The sequence below is a fragment of the Papaver somniferum genome, unplaced genomic scaffold (assembly GCF_003573695.1).
Source record: "Papaver somniferum cultivar HN1 unplaced genomic scaffold, ASM357369v1 unplaced-scaffold_131, whole genome shotgun sequence".
Taxonomy (NCBI): Eukaryota; Viridiplantae; Streptophyta; class Magnoliopsida; order Ranunculales; family Papaveraceae; genus Papaver; species Papaver somniferum.
In genome coordinates, this window is record NW_020622270.1 from 1,473,075 (window position 1) to 1,495,808 (window position 22,734).

The following is a 22,734-nucleotide window of genomic DNA, read 5'->3' on the forward strand; positions in this document are numbered from 1 at the left end:
ACCACTACATGCTTTCAAAAATGATTAGGTGATGTAACTATGTTTTATGCAATATAGATATTTACATATTTTTTTATGTTGATTAAAAATGCAGGAACAGTTTAGCCCAAGCCAGAAACAAAAAATGGTAAAAGTGAACAAAAAGCGTGCTACAAAGCCCGAAAAGCAGCAGGTAACAACACCCACCATACCTGTTACTCGTTCCCATCCAGCAAAGAAGGTAGATGATATATATGAGAGTGGAAGTAAGTTCTCACCATCATATAAAGGACCTAAAGCTGCAGCTGCAGAAGCACTACCACTAAACAAAAAGAGAAATCTTAAATTGCGCAAGTATTTCCGGAAACTGACTAAATCACCATTCTATAATGACATGAACGATGAACAAAAGAGTACTCTTTCCACATACATCAATAATGCAAAAAATCTTAGGTGAGTTCTCAATTGACACTTTTATATTGATATGTACTATTAGTTTGTGTATGTACTTTTGATATGCATACATATTTGTATAAAAAATACTGAGAAAGACATATAAGTATGTACTGTTACACAAAGAATACTAACCTTTACGTCGTTTATTTTCTAGCTCAATTGCTTGGAGAGTGGGAGAAGGTGGTCTTTGTGTAAGTGGAACTACAGTTGATGACTTGGTGCAGAACGATTTATTAGAACAAGATCTTCTCAACTACGTACAATACAAGCTTAACACCAAATTTCAGAATGAGCAACCGATGCACGAAGTATACAGGAAATACTTGCCTGTGTTGCATCTGGATCCGTCCGCTTGGGTAAGTTGTTATCTTACACTGCATATTTACTACAACACATATTCAAAAATTAAAAAAGTATGTAGGGGTAGGTACACTACATATCAATATTGCATAAAACAAAATTAGATATAAACTATTTCAAGTACATCCATGTTTTCAGTACAATGTCGAGTTCCCGGATAACCTCAAAGGAGCAGCACATGATTCTGTTTACAAACCAATATTGGTGATGGATGAAAGTATCAAGAAGATTCTTGTACCAATGTGCCACCACAATCTTCATTGGACGCTACTTGAGTATGACTGCGAAAAAATGGTGTTCAACCACTACAATTCTTCTAAGGCTGAATGGGGAGGTATTTGTTATCCACACGCCTGCAAAATGGCAGATTACATGTACGTACCTATCAACGTGTACTTGCTGGAGAAGAACAAAGTAACAATGAAGAATGTAATAGTGAATGAATGTGAAGCACCTCAACAAGGGGGATCGCCAGACTGTCTACTGTTTGTGATGCATTTTATGAAGATGATGTCAAAAAGAAAATATGTGGGAGTGCCTTTGGGAGATGATGAAGAAGTGCATGCGAAGATTCGTAACAAAAGGGTCCCGTTAGCATGCAAATTGCTGAAAGCATCTCCACCGAAATCAGTTGGAAGATGACACAAAAATAGTCTTACTTGCTAAAAGTAATCTGACAGTACATATCACTATTTACCTATTTTCTTTTCTTTTTATTCTTGGTTTCATTTCAGTTCATGAGTTCAAGAATGTTCAAAAACATATATCTAATATGTAGTGATTTTTAATTTGAATTTGGGTTTAACTTTAATGTAGTGATATTTCAATTGTGTTACTTAAACATGCTTTTGTGTTGTTGATACGAGGGGGCAGCGCCCCCTCAAAAGATGGTGAATCAGCTGGAAAACCAAAAGATGTTCTAAATAATCTTAGTGGAAGATGGTTAAACCACAAACAAGTACATATTTAATTGTTTTCTTGTTACAAACATCTAGTATGGTTACACTACAACCACTACATATCAGTATGTAGTGGTAGATACTAACACTACAATACTGACATGTAATTTCAGTATGTAAATACTTCATTACTGGTGATAGATACTGTCATTTTGATAGACTTAACAACATATTTCATTATTCGAAAATAACTACAATAACTATATTTTGATAGACTTATAATGTTTCAAAAACCAAAAGATGTTCTAAGAAACAAAAAAAACAGTATTTTCGGTTCACTTGTAATGTATGTACTGTAAATGAAATACTTATTAACCAAATTCAGTTGGTACTGACAAAATCAAAAAGAAAAACGGTAGAATAGAACAAGGGCTAGAGGAAAGAATTGTGGAAAAGGAATATGGCAACATCATCGATATAACATTCTGCTGCACGATCAAGCCTGTGATAAAAGAAAAAGAGAAATCAGAAAACTACTTGCTTAAAAGTACATTGTATTGTATCAAACTTACTTAATTAAGACATTAATATGTATCTGAATGAAATACATACCTGACACAAAATCATTCTTCAGAAAGTTCATACTGTCGGATAAGATTGTATGTTGCCTTGTTGTGATGAGTCTTCAAATTACAGTTTGAACATTTGACAGATTTTCTACTAGTCTCATATGCAGACTTAATACGTTTCCCCTTTTTCCTGCCTGGTGGAGACCTAATTACTTCTGCTGGGAGAACGATATCATCTACGTGATACTCATCGGGCCTGTGAGAAAAAAACAGTATCATATAAATGGAATGAACCAAACTACATATGAATATATACACGGTATATTGTTCCTGAAAAACAAATATAAAAAAATGTAGTGGTATCTACCATTACATATCAGTATGTAACATCCATATGTAAGTAGGTTTATGTTGACAGTTTCAATTGCTATTACATGTGTAAGTGGTATCTACCATTACATATTGTTATGCAAAATATGAAAATGTACTGATTAAAGACACATACCTGTCGTGGTTAGGAACGTGTCTAACAGCTATTGAATATAGCTTACGAAAAGTGGTAACTTTGAAATAATCTTCAACGTAATCAAGAATCCTTCTTCCAGATCTAGTAATAGCTGCAGTACAGTGCGAGCATGGAAAACCATAAACGCACCATCGTTGGAAAGTACAAGTTTTTCTCTCTAGATCTACCATATGAGATCTGCACAGTACATATTCATGTGTTATTTTTCAGTACACCTAATATACACAGTACATATTTATATGTTCTCACAGAAACATGGTACTTAAAAAAAGAAAGATAAAGTAAATAACATTCAGATGATAGAGATTAGGGGTAAACGCTAACCTTGGAGAATGCACTTCATAACAATTAGCATCTGACTGGCTAACTTTCCAGGGACGGCCAATTTGGATGTGTAGTTCAAGCAAGGCTTGATACGTAGGGGTTAGCAGTTCTGGATCCATCAAGAGACTCTCTTCACGACGTTCTGACATCATTTCCATCATACGTATCCTACACGACAAGGGGATAGCAAGTCTGTCATACCAAAAATATACGTAGATTAACAGAACATATATGCTAATACTGTTACAAAAATAAAACTAATAAAAGCTTTTTCTGTGACTAAGGAAACTGATACAAACCTGATCGAGTCAACGAACGCACACGCAGGTAATTTCTTCTCTTTGTTAATCCAGCTATTGAACGATTCAGCAACCCTAGATGAAGTGTAACCATAACTACAGCCCTTGAAGAAAGCAGTGGACCACTTTTCTTTTGGAATGTTGCGGCAGTAGTCAGCAACCCAAGGCCTTCCCAAGTTAACCATTTCTTGAAGACCTTCCTCGTATGTTGCACGAGAAAGAGCATATGTCGCCTTTCGGAAAGCATCAGTCACTTCCTTATACTTTTCGTTAGACTTTGCGATAGGTAAGTTTTTGTCCAAATGGAAGTAACAATATCTTTGATGAGAATCAGGGAACTCTTTGGGAATATATTTAACCAACCCTTCACCTCGGTCAGTCATAAAAGTGATTGGGCGATCATCATTCAAAGCCTCCTTCAGTTTCTTGAAAAACCATTCCCAGCTGATATTGTCTTCACCAGGTACTAAAGCAAACGCAAGCGGATAAAATCCTGCAAAAAGGAATTACTAGTTATGTTAAGCAACTAATATTGACACTACATACTGACATGCAGTTGGTTTACCTCTTTGTTGATATGTGAAAACCTGACACTACATAATAACATGTTAAGCAACTGATTGACACTACATTTTCACATGCAATATGGTTTATCTCATACTCAGTAAGGTCAATATGTAGTATGTAGTATGGTCAATACTCATTGTCAGATAGTGAAGTAAGGTCAATATGAGTGATCTAACTACCATACACTACATATCAAAAACAAAAAAAAGAACCAGTTACCTTGATTGCCATTAAGACATGTTGCTGCCATGAGACCTCCTTTAAAAGTTCCAGTGAGAAATGTACAGTCACAGAAAACCATGGGACGACATAGTTTATATCCCTCTATACAAGCTCCAAAGCAAACAAAAAGTCTATTGAATCTTTTTGTAGCATCATTGAAATCGAAATCAATAAATGACCCAGGGGTTGTTTCCCTAACAGCATTCACCCACCAAGCAAGATCAGTGTACGACTTCACATCATTACCAAAAATATGTTTATGCGACAACTCAATTGCATGATATGCGTGGTGAACTGGATTTCAATGCCACCACCAACTTTAAGATAATCTATGATCTCTGCTGGTGTTATGCGAGGGTTGTACCTGACCATCTCATGAATTAGACTGTTCATGAGTTTTTTTGTAACTCTTGGATTCTTCAACATATAACCACCGCCACAGGTGTACCTTCCCACATATTCCTTTATCTTAAAAACATCAATAGAACTACCAATGGCAGTTTCGTGAAGCTTCCATGAACAACCTTTCACACTACATACGACGGTGAATCTCTCAAGGTCATTCTTCTTCTTAATTACCTCATATCCAGTTCTCATGCAGTATTTTTGGCATGCTATACGTACGGCATCAACACCACCATAGAATAATTGATCTGTATCATCAAAAATCTTATCCCAACCATCTGAAAAAAACACTCTTGGGTCTTCTTTACCTTCTTTCAAATAACTATTCTTTGCACTGACAACTATGTCTGCATTACTGTCAACTCCATACGCCTAGACGCGCCATTTGAAATTACATCCACGTGCAAATCAAAGAAAGCTGATTGCTTTGAAGAATGTAATGCAGAGATGTCCTGGAGTGTTACATCGGCAAGAATAGGAACTATCGCTTGATTCTGGAAATAGTTAACCAGAATAGTCGATGGAGTCAACCAGCTCCACATATTACAGATGCAAAATTTCAAATCCTCTAAAGTTGAAAACGATGTAACCTCATATGCAAAATGATATTGCTTATGGTATACATGAGAATAGATGGAGAAGTCTGGTTTGGGAGCAACGTCAGACATGTTAACCCTGTAAATGATCCAAAAATTAACTAAGTCTCTGAATGGATATAAGTTATACATATTGATATGTATTGGCATCTACTGTATTGCACGATACATACTAAGAGCGCAGGCTATATGTAGTACGTAGTGGTATGTAACATGTAGAATAACTAAGTCTCTAAATTCCTATACGTTATACATATTGATATGTATTGGCATCTACTGTATTTTAGTAAGATATATTTGCAGGCTATATGCAGTACGTATTGGTATGTAACATGTAGAATATATTTTACAACATATCAATATGTTTTGAGTTTCATCTTCTATAAATAGAAGAACTGCAGCTATATCAAAAAGAGAATACAAAATTACTACACGATCTATCTAACAAAACAAACCTATATCAAAAAATACAGTAAAAAACAAACCTATATCAGATAACAAAGAAACTAAAACAGAACAGCAGCAGAGAAAAGGTGATTATATTAACATACCTTGTTCGAATATGAGATTAACCTAATTCGATTTTAAGATACCTAATTGAAACACACAAAAATCACAATGTAAATCAAACGGAAACTGAATTGAACAATATAAATCATCACAAAACTGAAATCATAAAAGAAAGATAACAATGTACATCATAGACAACTATTCTGATAGAAATCGGATCAGAATAAACCTAATTATTCATCAACATTCCAAGAACAATAGCAGAGGAAGATGATTTACGAGATAAATACCTTGTTCGAATCTGATTTCGAAGCACAAATGATTTACGAGATAATAGATGTGATGAGCCTAATTGAAATACGCTACCAGATACTGTGATGAACCAAAACGCAGGAGCAGAGAAAACCAAAGAGAAACAATCTGAGCTGAAAAAAAGAGAAAGAAACTGAATTTGATTTGTTCGTGGAGTTGCAGAAAGGGTATTTTTGGTACTTTTGAAAAACTTGTCTTGTGTGACCCGCACGTTTTGGACTAGGGAATAAATATTCTGGTCCAAAAACATGTTTTTGGACCAGCGGATAATTTTATTCTAGGGGTGGATTAGAGAGTAACCGGTACTGGGTTTCCTGGACTATCTAGTAATTCCTGGTTTGGCTTTTTATGAATTAGAGAGCATTAACCATTTTAAACTAGAATTCTAGGTGGATGGAAAGTGTGAATGTCCCAAGAGGAGGTTCTAGAATTGTGTCTGTTAAGTAGCTTACTTAGCTATGACGTATCTTTGATGGAAAGAAATGCTACAACTATAAATAGCGCCTCAACAGGTGATAAACCTATTTTTCCTTGCGCTAGAAAGAAGTTGCTAGAATACCATCACTAAGGATAGCAACTATAAAGGAGTGGTGAAAGGAATAAAGTGTACAACTCTCAATAATCATTTCAGCAGCTGAAAAAGATACAACGGGTTAATCAGAAAACTCTGGCTTATTAACCAGATACGTTTTCGAAACTTGATTTCAACAAATTTCATGAGTAGTGAAATTGATTGTCCTAGATCCATGATCATGTTATGGAAAGTATGTATGATTGGTGATTAACATGATGGAATTTATCCAACATGTGGTATCATAGCTTGTTGGACTAATCTTTTTTTCTCATTAAAGTGCATAAATGTGAAGGTTAAACTGGTGGTTACATATTTAGCCTTTATGAAAATGGTCACTGATATTTGCCATGATTTCAAGTTTTTTATTGTTCTGATTAACAAGTTCTTCGTTTTCATGTGTTAAGAATTTATGAATAATCGATTATCTTCGATCCTTGTAAAAGCAATATTGGAACTGTTGAGATCCATTAAAATAGGAAGATTCCATTTTCTGTTTTGTTTTTCTTCATTGATAATTGTTTATGGGTGAAAATTATTTCTACTTGTTTTGGTAATTTCGGTGTGTGAAGGAGACGGTCACAAAGTTAAGGAGAAGGGTTGGTATTAGGGAGGGAAGCGAAGAAGGTGTTGAGACCAGAATGGTTAATTCTGAAGGTGTGGCTATTTTATAACTTGTATCAGAATTTGGAACTGTCTTGTGGAATGAAAGCGATCAGTTCTTTGGTATTTTTCTGGATAATGTGTTGTTGTTTCGACCAAAACTTGTTGTTTTGTGGAAATAGGTGAAACCTATTTATACAAGTCATAATTGAACGCAACCTGGTTTCTTAGGAAGTGGAAGTGACTGAGTGATGGAAGAGTGGAGCTATGTGTAACCGCCAGAAATCACGTTACCATGATGAAGGAAACGGGTTTGTTTACACCCATTACTTCTTGCCACCACTAACTGCCCTGTTTCCTAACACTTTCTTATAATGGGCGTGTTGCACGCCGCACGCTGTAAACTGTTGAAGTATTTTTCGTGCGGTAAATAAGAATTCGTTGCTCGGACTTGAAAAGATTTTTAAAACAAAAATATATACAAAATTCGTCACAGGATCAAGAGATACTAGGACTCAGGATTCCACCAATTCTTATACTCATGCGAATCAACTATGAATTCTAGACAATTATAGCTTATAATGATAACAAATATCGACTCTTTTCTTTGCCAAAAATAGATTTTGTAAAGTATTAGATGTAAATCATAAGCATGATGCATCAAGAGTTCCTAGACTAAGCATACATCATCAGATAAAATCACAAATAATCAAGAAAAATCATAAATCAACTCATAATAGTGCAAATAGTCATAAAAAAATTAAATAGAATTACTCATGCATAAAGAATGGTTTCCTCCATCATCCCAGTAATGGGGTTTAGCTATTCATAATAATCATGTTCTAAAAATATATATTTGATGCTCAAAGTATGATTAAAAGAGTCAAAAGTTATGAAACAATGATTCTAAGACTCACAAGATGTTTAAAAGATTGAAAAAGGATAAAACAGAGGATCTACGACCCTCAGTAAACGTACAGAAAGAAACGATAGATGGTAACTGCAGCTAAACTACGACACTTCCTCTCTGCTGCTTGCACTGTTGAAGAACGACGGCCCTGGAGGGTTCGTTCTTCGTCTTCTTCTTCCTCCTCGAGCAGCAGCAGGAAGCTTTCCTGCAACTCCTGTTCTTCGCCTCTGCAACCTCCCTCTGGTCTCTGATTGACCCCAAAACTCTTGATCATCTTCTCTCACTTCGCACCATCCTTTATATACCCAATCAGCTCCAAAAATCCCGAGAAAATCTCTTCTATCGGCGACTATTCTTTTTTTCTTCTTCTCTGCTTGCAGTTGAGAAAATCTCTCCTATCACTCCCTGTACGCGTTTTTTAGATATAAAATTTCCACCAAACTCTTATCAAGACTTGAACAGGACCAAGTATAGTTTACTTCAGCGTAAAACTCTCCCAGAATCTCTTAAAAATAGCTTTGAAAGTTAAACAGAGAGTACGTGTCCTGTTTGGACTTTGATCGCTTCCTCCAACTTATACAGCCCAATTGGTTGGGTTAAATCACTTGTAACAGGCCTGTTTAGTCTATTAGAGTCCATCCCAGTCGAGTTTGGCGATTGAGTCTCTTTAGAAATCGTCCAACAATCGAATCCTAAAAACTGTTCGTGAAACATTTCTTTTCCCGCCAAAACGTTAATTTGAAATGTGAAGAAGGATGCCCCCTAGTCAGTCCCGGTCTCCCTTTAGCAGATGCCTGGAAATGGGTCACCCCTTAGTAATTAGGTTACCCCTTATCCAAAGTGAGAGTTCGTATAGTAATTTTCTCCCACGAGCGCAAAAATCACTTTTTTAGCCAATTTCGCCGCAAAAGCTTATTTCTCCAAAAATACCTACAGGGAAATAAAAAGCCATAATAAATATAAAATCGAGCACTAATAATATATACAATTGAGATTATATAAGACACAAAAATGTGCCTATCATAAACCACCAGACCAATACCCTGATGAGTATCCCCTAGTTTGTGACATGTTTGATGTCTCGACTGTTTTCGTGGAAAACGTGTAGTAGTCTGCTACGTGTGGCAAGTCAAAGTCAAGAGACTTGCCACAGGAAAATAACATGTGGTTTTATTTGGCTTGTCTTGGCTGGTCGCCTAAAACTTTCCACATGCCTGTCAATTCCATGGCGAATTTGGACGGCCAAGATTGCATCTTATGAGAAAGGGTGGCCATTGATTATGGCCACAGCCTGTTGGTGCCAGACAATAGTATAGTGGCGTTATTGTCACATGCCAATAGTGTAGTGGCGCTTTTAGCACATGCCAGTGGCATGGTGTCATGGTCGGCATGGTTTGTGCATGCCGGCGGCACGATGGTGCAAGTGGCGCATGGCGTAGCCATGGCCGTCAGATTTGGCACATTGGTGTTGGACTCAAATGTGATGTGGCAACATCATTTCCAGTTGCCATATTAGTCCCAATGTTCCGTGGAACATTATTTGGCTTGGTTGGCGTAGCAACTTTGCCTTAATTAGGGTTTGGCATGCCGAAACCATAATTAGCACATGCGGCATGCGACATGTGACCGTGGTACAATGGTGTTTTGTGAAAGTGATGCCAGAGCCACGCCACATGAACCATAGCCAGACCATCATGTGGAAATATCCACAGGAGAAAGTATTGCCACGAGTAGCTATGGTATGACGCCTTTATTAGGGTTTCCTAAGTCTACGCGGCTCGTGGAATGTTGTGAGGCCTGAAGTGGCATAATTTATGCCACGACTGGAAATTAGGGTTTCATCCATTACCACTAGAGCAAGGTCATGTTACTGGTTAGGAAAACCACGTTGAAGTCTGTTATAGCGTTGGTCACGAACAAAAGGTGGGTTGGCACATAGGTGCGCTATTCATGGCGCGTTGGTGCGTTTGGCGTGCTACTACGGTAAAGTGGAACGTTTGGCATGTGCGCTTGGCATCCTCGTTTGGCATGCGCGTTTGGCATGCTTGTTTGGCATGCTCGTTTGGCAGGACATTAACATGTTGGCGCGGGCACTGACTTTGTGAAGCCAATTTGGCATGGCGGCCAAATGACGCAATTCCACCTCTCTTAATGTTGTGGCAGGTTTAGAGCAACCTGATTGGTCAATAAAAAGAGAGGGCGGCCAAGAATGGGCTTGGACACACTTTTAACGTGGGTGTGACAAGTTTAAAGCGACCTGATTGGTCGATGGGAAATAGGGTCGGCAAGTATGGGCCCAGCCACAACTTATGTGCGTGTGGCGGATTTAAGGAGACCTAATTGGTCGAGGTAAATAGGGCCGGTTTTGGCAACATGGGGCGTGGCCAATGGCAAATGGCGCTGGCTGGCCTAAGGCATGTCCACGCCTCCCTTTGCTGCTCCTCCTATTCTGCGGCTCCTTTATTTCTTGTTTTCTGACTCTGGACAAGATTTTGCACCTACTAATCCATGACGGATTAATTACCTAGCTCGCCTAGGTTTAATTTTTTGACAGACAAGGTCTAATATACTGCAAAAGGCGCAAAACCCTAATTTTTGCAAATTAGTCAGAGTAATATCTAAATCTCGTGAATTATCACAAAACTGATTGAATTCTATGTGTTAGAAATTCGTGCGTTTAAGTTCATTGCCAGAGAGAAGTATGCTTTCCGATTGAATACTTAATGCAAGGACCTTATCCTTGATACTTAGAAATTCGTGCTACTCTGCTGCGAGTGAACACAAATTGTCATGCCATATCAACATTAATGGTTCAGCCGGGGACCATAGCACAGATAGTATCCAAAGAAACTTATATTAATTGAATAATATGGGCATGGCGCCGAAATTTACAGAATATCTAGGATTGTTGCTACATGCACCATTCTGGACAAATTTCATGAGAAAATATTGAGTTGCTCAATAAATGCGCCAGTGAAGAGGTTGGACACTCATCACTTTTACATGGCTCCGTTTCCTTGCAGAATGACGGCACATCAAATGCAGGGTTTTAAAAATTTAGCCCTGAACTAAAAATCACCATCAACATTAAGTCCCCTGCTTAGCACGTAACAGTGGCCTTATTGCGGGGTAAGCATGAGATGGTGCCATACAAGAATAAAAATCGAAAAGTCAAGTCATGAAAATATTGCCATGAAAATTCGACTAACCTTTGGTGGAAGATAAGAGCAGTCTATGATCCTTGTGTTGGCGACTTGGCGTACTTCTGGCTCGTCTATAGGGTGTTGGTGCTTGGCGTTGTAACTTTGGCCACGGAGTGTTGATGCTGGCGTTGCAACTTTGGCCACGAGACGATGCAAGTTGAGCGCCTGGTGTGATGGAGGCTTGGGATGTTGGCGTTGATTGGGGCGTGACTGAATCCAAAGCGGATTCCTTTTCCTACCCAAACTCCCAAGGTGTCGTGCATATATAAAGGGTGTTACACATCCTTTTATCCTTGCTTCGTTCACTTCGTTTTTATGGTGGCGAGCTTCTTTCCGTCAGCATCCCAGGTGAGTCAATCATCCAAGATAGATAAGTATCTAATCAGCTGATATCCCGTATCTAGAGCCTTCATGTACAACAGGTAGAGAGTTTTCTTTTTCAGGTTTTATCAGTTTGTGTAATATAAAAGAGCACTTCGATCTTTTCTTTTCATATCGATCATCACAGGATTGCGTCCATCCCTATTTAGGTATTGCTCCATATCTTCTTGCAGTTTTCCATTTGTCTCCTTTCATCACATAGGTCATTGATGTAGACATAATTTTTTCCTGCAGCATATGATGGGAACTCCTGATGGTTATTCTTCCAATTATTCGGAGAAAAGTTTTGAAGTTGACAAACCCAGGGTTTCTGCACATGAGGAAGTATTGAACAAAATCGATCCTTTGTTTCTTGAAGTCGGTCGGATCATACAAGGTCTTCTACGCATTGTTCGAACGCGTGCTCAAGCTTTCATGGCTTCGGTCAATATGGAAGAAAAGTGGAGACATGATGAAACGTCCCAGTGTGTCAAGGCTCGTCAACCTGACGAAACGTCTCAGCAACCTAGTGCCAGGGCCGAAAGGTTCGCCGCTCGACTAAGACAGTGTAGGGTCGAACATAAGACACCTTCAGGTGGGGGTAAATTTGATTAACATGTTTATAACAGTATCGTAATCCTTGACTCTGGTGTTGAAGAACCGGAGTATCCTCAAGAAGTTGTTGGAGCAGTTTCTGAGGGAGACGTCGGTACGACCCGCGAGAAGGAAAATAAGACGGCTTTTGGAGAAGATGAAGCAACTGAGGATGTTGTTGAAACGGACACTAGAGAAGACGCTGAGGCTGTTGGAGAGGATGCTGAGCCATTCGTCAGAGAGGATGTCGAATCAAGCGCTGGAGCAGGCTTTGGAGATGATTCAGCAACTGAGGATGCTGAGGTAGCCACTAGAACGGCTTCCGGAGGTTATGTCTGCTGTCGTAGAGGGTGTTGGAGCAGGTATTCAAAGGAACCCTAGTGGAGGCGCTGTTGACCCTGGCGTTGATATTGACAACTAGTTTTACCATTTTGTGATTTACTTCCGTAGAGAAAACAATCTTTTCGTAACTTGTAGATGTTTTTGATACTTCATTTTTTTTTATTTTTTTTTGTCCATGTGACTGGATCCATGCTTCGTCGAGTAATAATGTTTCATTTATGTTGCTTTGATAATTTCATATCTTCAATTGGATGAATGAATAAAATCCCCCGAAAGAATCCCAAAAACCCCTTTTTTGCGAAAAATGAGTTTTTCATTCATCTGGAGCGATTCAGCAGATGGGAAGCCAAATCACATAAATAGCACAACAATATTCTATTTGATTAGCTACTTCCATAGCAACGCCCCGCCGTTAGCAACAATAACTCAAAACAGGGAAGAAACAGTGGCAATAGTTAAGGATTTGACCAACCTTTTATTGGATCTTCCCTTGCAAATTATACCGGACGTTCGTGATATGCCGCCTAGGTATGAAGAAATTTGAGCAAGCTGGGAAGCACGTCGTGGGCGGAAGCCGAGGCCAGATGCTCTTGAAGGAAGGTTTCTGTGACGTCACTTGATGATCTTCTTCCTTGCATATTCCCTTCTTCAGTATTTTCTTTGTCTAAGATATTTCGTGTAGGGTTTCCAATTGATGGGTAATGGCTCTGTGAGGGTTTGGATTTACTTGGTATTTTTCCTTTAAGATGAATCAGGAAAACTTATTTTTTAAGGAAAGATGCTCTTAATTGAAATTGAAACCTTAATTATGAATGCAAGCAGTGCAATCATTTTTAGAGAAATTAAAAATATCGCATGAAAGGGGAAATTGCTGAAGGAAAAACTAAAAGGAAAACGCTGGAGGAGAAGGTAGCACAACATTTTAGGTATTGAAGGGCTTGAGCCATCGTGAATGAATTGTCACGCCTTCCAATTTGTAGGCATTGATGAGTTTGCAGTAACCACCTAAGGTAGCATATGCCACCAGGTATGGCTTGTCTTCCCTTTCTGTAGGAGAATTAGGTTGAACGGTTACCTTCACTTTTACATCTCCAACTTGAAACGTGGTCACCTTGACTACCATATCTCCAATTTGAAACGGGTTTGGGCGTTGTACGACCTCTTGGTTCTTGAGCTCGTTATCTTTGACTGAGGTAACTTCTAAATTTTTGACGAAGCACTTGAAAGGCCCAGCACCCCATTCACATCTCTTAGTGACGCCCGAGTTGATAACTGGACCGAATCCCCATGCCTGGCCGAGAGGAGAGGTGAATGGGTGCAGAAAGGGTTTTTCAACAAGACTTACTTGTGTTCGGAATCTACGGATGAACGTGACGGGTTTTCTCTAGATAATTGAGTTACGTTGGTAAGTTGTTGATACAGAAACATGCAATCTTCAGGGTTGGATGGCTTGTTGGAAATTCTTTCGGGTATTGACACCGGCAGAGGGGATACTCCTAATTTTGCTTTATTGCCATGTACCAACGAGCGCTCCAGAATCATGTCATAATTTGGGAATTCTTTGACAATGTGGAATTTGTCATGCGTTAAAGCATCTCCCACCTTGATTTCGAGATTTATGTAGCCGTAAGCATTTATTGCTTCTCCTTCCGGGTTTTTTTACCACAATTGGGGAATGAGTAGCCTCTTGCTTTGAAACCCCCGCAGATCTCAAAGTCTTGACAGTAACAATGTTGAAGTCAGAGGCCGCGTCGATTAGGGTGCTATCGAACTCGACATCCTTCAGGTGAATTGTAGTCAGCAGTCCCCAGTTGCACTTTCCAACGGTGTTTCCCGAGAGAGGTTGGGATTTGGGAGCGGTTTCTTCGACAGAAAAGAGTCTCCTTCCCGACATGACGCGATTGAGGGATGTAAATATATCTTGACGCTGTGTTTTGGAGAAATAGAGGATTTTACACACGGTGCATCATGGACTGCACTGTCTTGTGGACAGAATCCCCAGAAAGCATACAACTCCTGACTGAAAGGGGATCTCTGTGAACTCCCTCATTACCTAATTGAAGTTCTCCCGCCTCCATCTTCTCCTTGAATATGCGTTTCAATATATTATATTCATTGGTCGGGTGATGGATGAATCTGTGGTAACGAAAATACTTGGGATTCACCATTTCCTCTTCAGTTGGTGGGCGCCTGATAGGAGGCAAATTGATGGCATCATCTTGAATCCACGCTTCCAAGAGTTCAATTACTTCTTCGATTGGGAATGGAAAATCCAAGGAGACTTCTCCGGCTTTTTAGTGTTGCACAGGAGCTTTGGCTGCGGCTTTCCGAGGTGGAGCCGCCTGATGTGCTGGTGCTGCACGCTTGGGTTGTTGTTCTGCCGCTGGAGCTTTCCTTTTTTCTCCTTCACTCACCACGCTTACAGAGGGGCTAGTGTTATATTTCTTGTTGATGAGGCGTCTGTTTCCTCAAGCTTCGCGTGCGTCTTCACCTTCGGTCGGCCTGGTTCTTTCTAACAATGATGGTGCTGTTGTGGCCGACCTCTTAGCGGCTTCATGAAGTTCAGAGAACGTCTGGAAGTGTAGATTCTCCAATAAGGCGCGGTAAATGGGAACCATGCCATTGATGCAAGACTCCACCAATTGTTGCTCAATCACGTTTGGGTCGTGACAGTCCAGTGCCTGAATTCTGAATCTTTTGACATAATCATTTGGATGTTCATTGTTTCGTTGGAACATCCTTCCTAAGTATGAAAAAGTGATTTGCTCAGACACAACGAAATACTTCTTGTAGAAAGCTGTAACCATTTCACACAAGTTGGATATGATGTTTGGTGCAATGTTTTTGTACCAGGTGTACGCTCTTCCAGTAAGTGACTTTGAAAATTCTTTCAAGAGGAGGACATGATTGTATTCGTGCTCACCCAAGGATTTTAAGAATCGAGAGATATGTTCACGCTCATTACCAGTGCTGTCATAAAGGGAGAATTGGGAAGAAGAATATCCCCTCAGAAGAGGAACTCTTTGCACATCATAAGGATATGGAGGTTGATGCTGGTGCATGTCCACCGGGTTTTCTATATCTCGATTTCGTAGAAGACATTACAAATATTCACGTGTAATGAAATTGGATGGATGGTTCCTCTCCAATGGGCGGGCCTCTTCATCTACAAAGGTGCGCCCTGCTGAGGTACTGGCGCCAGGGGTATTAAAAGTGCTCCTCATTGTCTCTGGTCAGCGTGGTTCCTGCGGTAACTGCTCCGTTAGTGTCTTGAGGAAAGTAAGTACCTCCTTCTGAGTTGAATCCATGTCTGTCTGAGCCTTAGAAAGAACTTCTTGTATTTTCATCAAATCAGCAATGGTGACATGGTGTTGGCCTCCTCTGTTTTTTCCAGTCTCTCGTTCCGATGGTGGAGTGGCGGTGGGTCTGGTGATAACTGGGGGCGTTCACGCTTGAAGAAATATTGGGGGTGGCGGCAGCGGATCTGTCCCTAGTGATCGGAGGTGTAACGCCGAAGGAATGCTTCCTATGCCGTTGGTGCTGACACGTGGTACATTGATGGCATTGGAAGGGACGCTGATACCAAGGACGTTCTCAGCGCTGGTGGCATCAGGGATTGTTGCTGATCCGGATCTGAGCTCTACCATCTTGAAATTGGGATTGAAAAAATGAAATTGAAAATTGAAATTGCAACCGAGAGATTAATCTCCCACGGTGGTCGCTAGTTGTTTATGTGTGAAAATTGTTTCTACTGTTTTTGGTAATTTGGGTGTGTGGATGAGAAACGAGTCTAAACCTAAAACAAATGCGCTGCACTGGAGTACTTTTTGATTCGAGAGACCAATCTGTACAATCCTGGCCTAAACCAAGAAATGGTCGTTCCAGTCTTGCTTCGGTCACAAAGTGAAGGAGAAGGGTTGGTCTTAGGGAGGGAAGCGAAGAAGGTGTTGAGACCAGAATGGTTAATTCTGAAGGTGTGGTTATTTATGACTTATATCAGAATTTGGAACTGTCTTGAGGAATGAAAGCTATCAGTTCTTTGGTATTTTTCTGGATATTGTGTTGTTGTTTCCACTAAAACTTGTTGTTTTGTGGAAATAGGTGAAACCTATTTATACAAGTCATAATTGAATGCACCTGGTTCCATAGGAAGTGGGAGTAACTGAGTGATGGAAGAGTGGATCTATGTGTAACCTCCAGAAACCACGTTACCACGATGAAGGAAACGAGTTTGTTTACACCCATTACTTCTTGCCACCACTAACTTCCCTGTTTCTTGACACTTTCTTATAATGGGCGTGTTGCACACCGCACGCTGTAGGAAAACCACGTCGAAGTATGTAATGGCGTTGGCCACGAACAGAAGGTGGGTTGGCACGTAGGTACATTATTCATGGCGCGTTTGGCGTGTTACTACGGTAAAGTGGCACGTTTGGCATGTGCTCTTGGAATGCACGTTTGGCATGCTTGTTTGGCATGCCATTGGCATGTTGGCGCGGGCGCTGGCTTTGAGAATCCAATTTTGCATGGCTGCCACTTGATGCAATTCCATCTCTCTTAATGTTGTGGCAAGTTTAGGGCAACCTGATTGGTCAATAAAAAGAGAGGGCGGCCAAGCATGAGCGTGCCCACACTTCTAACGTGGGTGTGTCAAGTTTAAAGCGGCCTGATTGTTCGATGGGAAATAGGGTCGGCAAGTATGGGCCCAGCCAAAACTTATGTGCGTGCAACGGATTTAAGGATACCTGATTGGTCGAGGGAAATAGGGCCGGTTTTGGAAACATGGGGCTTGGCCAATGAAAAATGGCGCAGGATGGCCTAAGGCATGGCCACGCCTCCCTTTGTTGTTCCTCCTATTCTGCGGCTCCTTTATTTCTTGTTTTATGATTCTGGGCAAGATTTTGCACCCGTTAATCCATGACGGATTAATTATCTAGATCGCCTAGGTTTAATTTTTTGACAGGCAAGGTCTAATATACTACGCAAGGCGCAAAACCCTAATTTTTCCAAATTAGTCAGGGTAATATCTGAATCTCATGAATTATCACAAAATTGATTGAATTATATGTGTTGGCACAGAGTTATTTAAGTTCATTTCCAGAGAGAAGTACACTTTCCGATTGAATACTTTATGCAAGGACCTTATCCTTGATACTTGGAAATTCGTGCTACTCTGCTGCGAGTGAACACAAATTGTCATGCCATATCAACATTAAGGGTTCAGCCGTGGAACATAGCATAGAAAGTATCCAAAGAAACTTATATTAATTGAATAATATGTGCATGACGCCGAAATTTACAGAATATCTGGGATTGTTGCTACATGCACCATTCTGGACAAATTTCATGAGAAAATATTGATTTGCTCAATAAATGCGCCAGTGAAGAGGTTGAACACTCATCAATTTTCCATGCCTCTGTTTCCTTGCAGAATGACGGCACTAAAATGCAGGGTTTTACAAATTTAGCCCTGAACTAAAAACCACCATCACTACACCATTTTTAGTGTTTAGTAACAGCGTATTTCAGTTGCAAAGAGGGGTTGCAACAATTTGAATCTGTTACGAAAGTCGATGTTGCAATTTTTCGCAACGACACCTTAGCCGTTGCAAATTTACGGTTGCAATTGTAAACTGTTGCAACGTGAATTTGTCGAACAGTTCGAAACAGTTGCGAAATTAGGAGGTCGCAACAGTTACGAATGTTTTGCAACATCAAAAAATGGTGGTTTTGACTGGTCAAAAACCATGCTCAAATTAAAGTTCCCTGTAACAAAATCAAGTTACCCCTGTTCATTTGGGAATCTAATTAATCCAATAAAACTATCAAAAAAAAATTAAAATTGAATTAACATTATTAACTGACTTCATTTTACGAGTTCAACAAACTACAATCTTTTCCAAATGTGAAAATAATTTTACAAAAAGATTGAACAACCTTTCTTGGTGGTTCTTGTGTACACGGATCAGGACTACTAGGTTCTTTCGGCTAAAATGCAACAAAAACACACACAAAAAAAAGAATCTTATAAGTAAACAAAATCGACAAATCAACAAAAGAAGAAAAACACTTCAATGAGAGATTGATTGATTCCTTGCATCATCTTCTGACTTCAAAGTCACTCTTACATAAACCTTATCGGCTTCTTGTTCAGCCTACAACAAAATATTCAAAGTCTAATTAGCATCATACTAGACATTATAACATAAAAAAGATCTAAACATCGATATGAACAACTCGACAAAGAATCTTGAAGGTAGAGTAAACATAAGAGTTCTCTGAACTAATTATTTATTTGTTTATGCTTCTAACTATAAAAACAAAATTCTTCATAAAAGGATTGAACGGTGAAAAGCCAGAAAGTGAAATTAGAATAGAGAAAAGCAAAACAAGGTACACTAGACACTAGGATTCATATTTAGTGCTAATTTTGATCCTTGGTCCATTTAATTGATAGGTTGGATAATTACCTGGAAAGGAATACCGTGTTTCAGGAACTACATTTTTATTCTCAAGAACCACCACTGTCCTTCCAACAACATCAAGATACGAGTAACTTCTCTGCAAGAATTTCACAAATATACAATGTTTTAGATATGGGTGATTGAGTACATTTCTCATGGTAGAGTCAACAAAAATACACAAATGTCTAGCAACTCTTAACAGTAAGTCATTAATACTGTGTACGAGAATAAATACCTCGAGATGTTGATCAACTGGAAAAGGAACGATTGCAGAAGGATCTTTTGATCCCTCGGGTAGCACCACCTGATGCATAACGTATATACAATCAACCAGTATGTAAAACAGATAATTGTACGTTTTTAATTTCCATATCACTAAATAGATCATGGATGAGAGGATCCGGTAAGAATAAAATTAAGAGTCTAACACAACTATGATATTATTTTTACCTTCATGGTAAATTTTTCAACTGCGTTGTTAACAAGGGGACATCCGAAATTGAAGTTAAGGTAACGCTTGCCATCAGCCGACTCGGAAAGGAAGTCCTCTAATGGTAGTCCATACCCAATAACGGAAGTGGCTTTCCATCCTCCAAACAATGGATAACGTGGCCCTATTTCAAGCTCGGACTGAAACAGAAAATCCCAGTTATACTGATTTATAAAGAACCCCATGAAGCAATTTCTTAGTAAGAAATTTGTGCAGTACAGAAGTGTAAGATGTTTAAAAAACCTTTGAATTACTAGTACGCAAGTGTGATGTGATAGAAGACGGAGTGCACTCGAGGGGGTAGTCTTGCAATTAGCTGCTTAAATGAAGATACACCATTAATCGATGGCCTAGATTGATACTCAACCCTGGAAGAATGAAGAGTTCAGAGGATTATGACAGATAACAATTTATAAGTAGAAACAATACAAACAGCCGCAAATCAACAATGTATCAAAAGTAAATTTAATTTCTTTAACAACATTAGAAGACTTCATAGGATGTCATATTATATGGTTTCATGAAGTAATCATGCCATAAAATGATAAGCTAAGTACATTTACGGTGCAATAATTCCACCAATAATTACACGAGAAATGATACGAAAACCTTATTATGGACTAATAACTAACCTTGAGAAGATGCCCTTATGACGTGCACCAGAATGGGCCAGAGCATAGTGCTCTGTAATTTGTAGGCTTCCCCAGTGAGATATTTCAACCTCATGTACAAATTCCTCAACAACCGAAAATGGACTGTTATTCTCAAAGTGAACAAGTATTGGAGAATATGAATATAAGGAGTACGATTATCATATTGCCCATACTTGATCTCTGCACCAGCACGGTTAGTAGGTTCAACTATCGTAAAAGATTCAACCTTATTTCTTGGAGTTTTAATAAATGTTGTTTGTTCCTTAACATGATAAGGTGATAAAATAATCGCACTATCACGAAAATACACAAACTGTGGTTCTGATTGTCTGATCTCTTCAGGAAACGGTTCTAACGAACTTGTTAGTACATAAAGCACTTCGACAATGACGATTTCACCAGGTTTTAATGTAGTGTACCAAATTAGCTCAAAATTTTTCCTAGAAAAACACAAAATGGATGAAGAATGGAGAATGAAACCCTTTCACCAACATCAACAAGAGGACCAGCCAAAGCTCTCCATAACTCTGAATATAGATCATCACATCCATAACCTAGATAAATCCAACCAAACTCAAAATGAAACAATGTAAAAATAGACACAAAATGAAACTCAGAGAAACGAGAAGCTTGATTTCTAATTTATGAATCAAAACCTAGAAAATTTAAGAGAACCCCATTATCAGAATCAGAAAAATGAGCCTTCTTTTCTAATTTCTAAATCAAAACCCAGAAAAATTAAGAGAACCTCATTAACAAACACAAAAAATAGCTATATTTCTAATTTCTGAATAAAACCCAGAAAATTAAAACTCGTTTATCATTAAAATCAAAATCTCACCTATATTTTGTACTTCCCCAGAGCTATTATCAAACAGAAACGCCATTATAACCAGTAAACCGCCACCACCAGCACCGCCACCACCTCCTTCTCTCTCAAAACAAAAACCAAATAAATAAGTAATAAAAACCCTAAAAATTTAAGAAAAAATCGCAATAACAACAACAACAAATAAAAAACAAGAGCTCAATTGCTTAATTATATGTTCTCACTCAAAAAATCCTAAATCTAAGAAAATATCACAGAATACTAACCACCACCAATTGATTGCAGAACGTTGATTAAATCTTTAGAGCAACCAATACATCAATAAGATTACCCCCTATCGTAAATATCAACAGCTACAACCTAGAAACACAATAACAATAGAGAATGTTATCATCCAAGCCAGATCTACTAGTTCATCAGAAATGTCACATCTGTTTAAAGTAAATCTAGGGTTAGGGGTTAGATTTTGTCTTTCAATTTGATAGATAGTGAACCAAAAGATGCAGCAGACAGTGATGAAGAACCTAGGTTTTCATTTGAACGATTTGAATCAAATGGTTTTATTATTTTTTTTTCTGAAAGAGGTGAGATCGAGAGATAAAAAGTTTATTAGAAATGATTTCCGCTGAGAGATGAGAAAAAACATGATTTAAACTGGGTTTCGGATGGTTTCCGCTGAGAGGAGAAAGAGGGAGAAAGTAGTGAGGCAGAACGAGAGAGAGAAGGTAATGAGATAGAGAATGAGAGGCTGTGATTGATAATAAAAAAGATAGAGAACCGAGTCAGCTTTTCCGAGTATCTGAATGGGCTGAATAGTAAGTCAGCTAAAAGTGTGGGCAGGCACACTCACGAGTCGCATGCATACAACTCCAATTTGTTGCGAAGCGCAACAAAACCACATGTTGAGAATTTTGTAACAAAGACGAACTGTTGCAAAATTTTCGCAACTGAAATTCGCAACTGAAAATTTGCAACAATAATAATCATGCTTGCTATTGAAAGTTCATGAATTTAACTTCATATAGGAACAAAGAGCTATGCAAATCGGCGAAACTGAGTTAACTCAGTTTATCCTCTAAACATTCTTTGAACCATTTTCTATGATTTTCTTATGAAGTGTTTTCTTGTTTATGATCTACTCTACTGATTTGCAATTCTTGTTTAATCTCATTTACCAGTTTTTATTTATTGTAAACATGAGTTTCATATTCTGATAACCTCTCTTTTCTATTATTGTTTCTTTATTCATAGTTTTGTTATGTCTTCATCTTTCCTTTTCTAGGTTATGATCTATCCTTCTGATTCTTTAGTTTTTTATCTTTTCTAATGGAGTTCTAATTCCTTTTGCAGGCCTTCTTGTTTCTTGATATGGACCAAATCTTGTGTTGGATGTTCGTCCAAAGCCTATGCATCTTTCTACTGACAGTATCGTCAACTCAGGTTGTTTTGCCAAGAACCAGCATATTTCTCCATCAGGCATTTTTGTCAAATTACAGATGTTCAATGTTAAGTTTTTCTCAGTATGAGAACCATAATTCCAACACCTTTCAGTTGTTTGCAACCATGAGCAATTATCATTTTTCTCCGAGTCAATACCCGATTCAAAGTAGAAAATTCAAAAAACCATCTTTCCGCCCTTAACCACCCGTCATCATAGGAAAAATCATTATTTTGCGGAGTCCATGCAAATA

At 38.7% G+C, this 22,734-nt stretch overlaps 1 pseudogene; it reads right to left on the reverse strand.

The window, feature by feature from the left end:
• Positions 1-18,678: 18,678 nt before the first annotated feature.
• On the reverse strand, positions 18,679-21,101 carry LOC113332327 (annotated as a pseudogene).
• Positions 21,102-22,734: the final 1,633 nt, after the last annotated feature.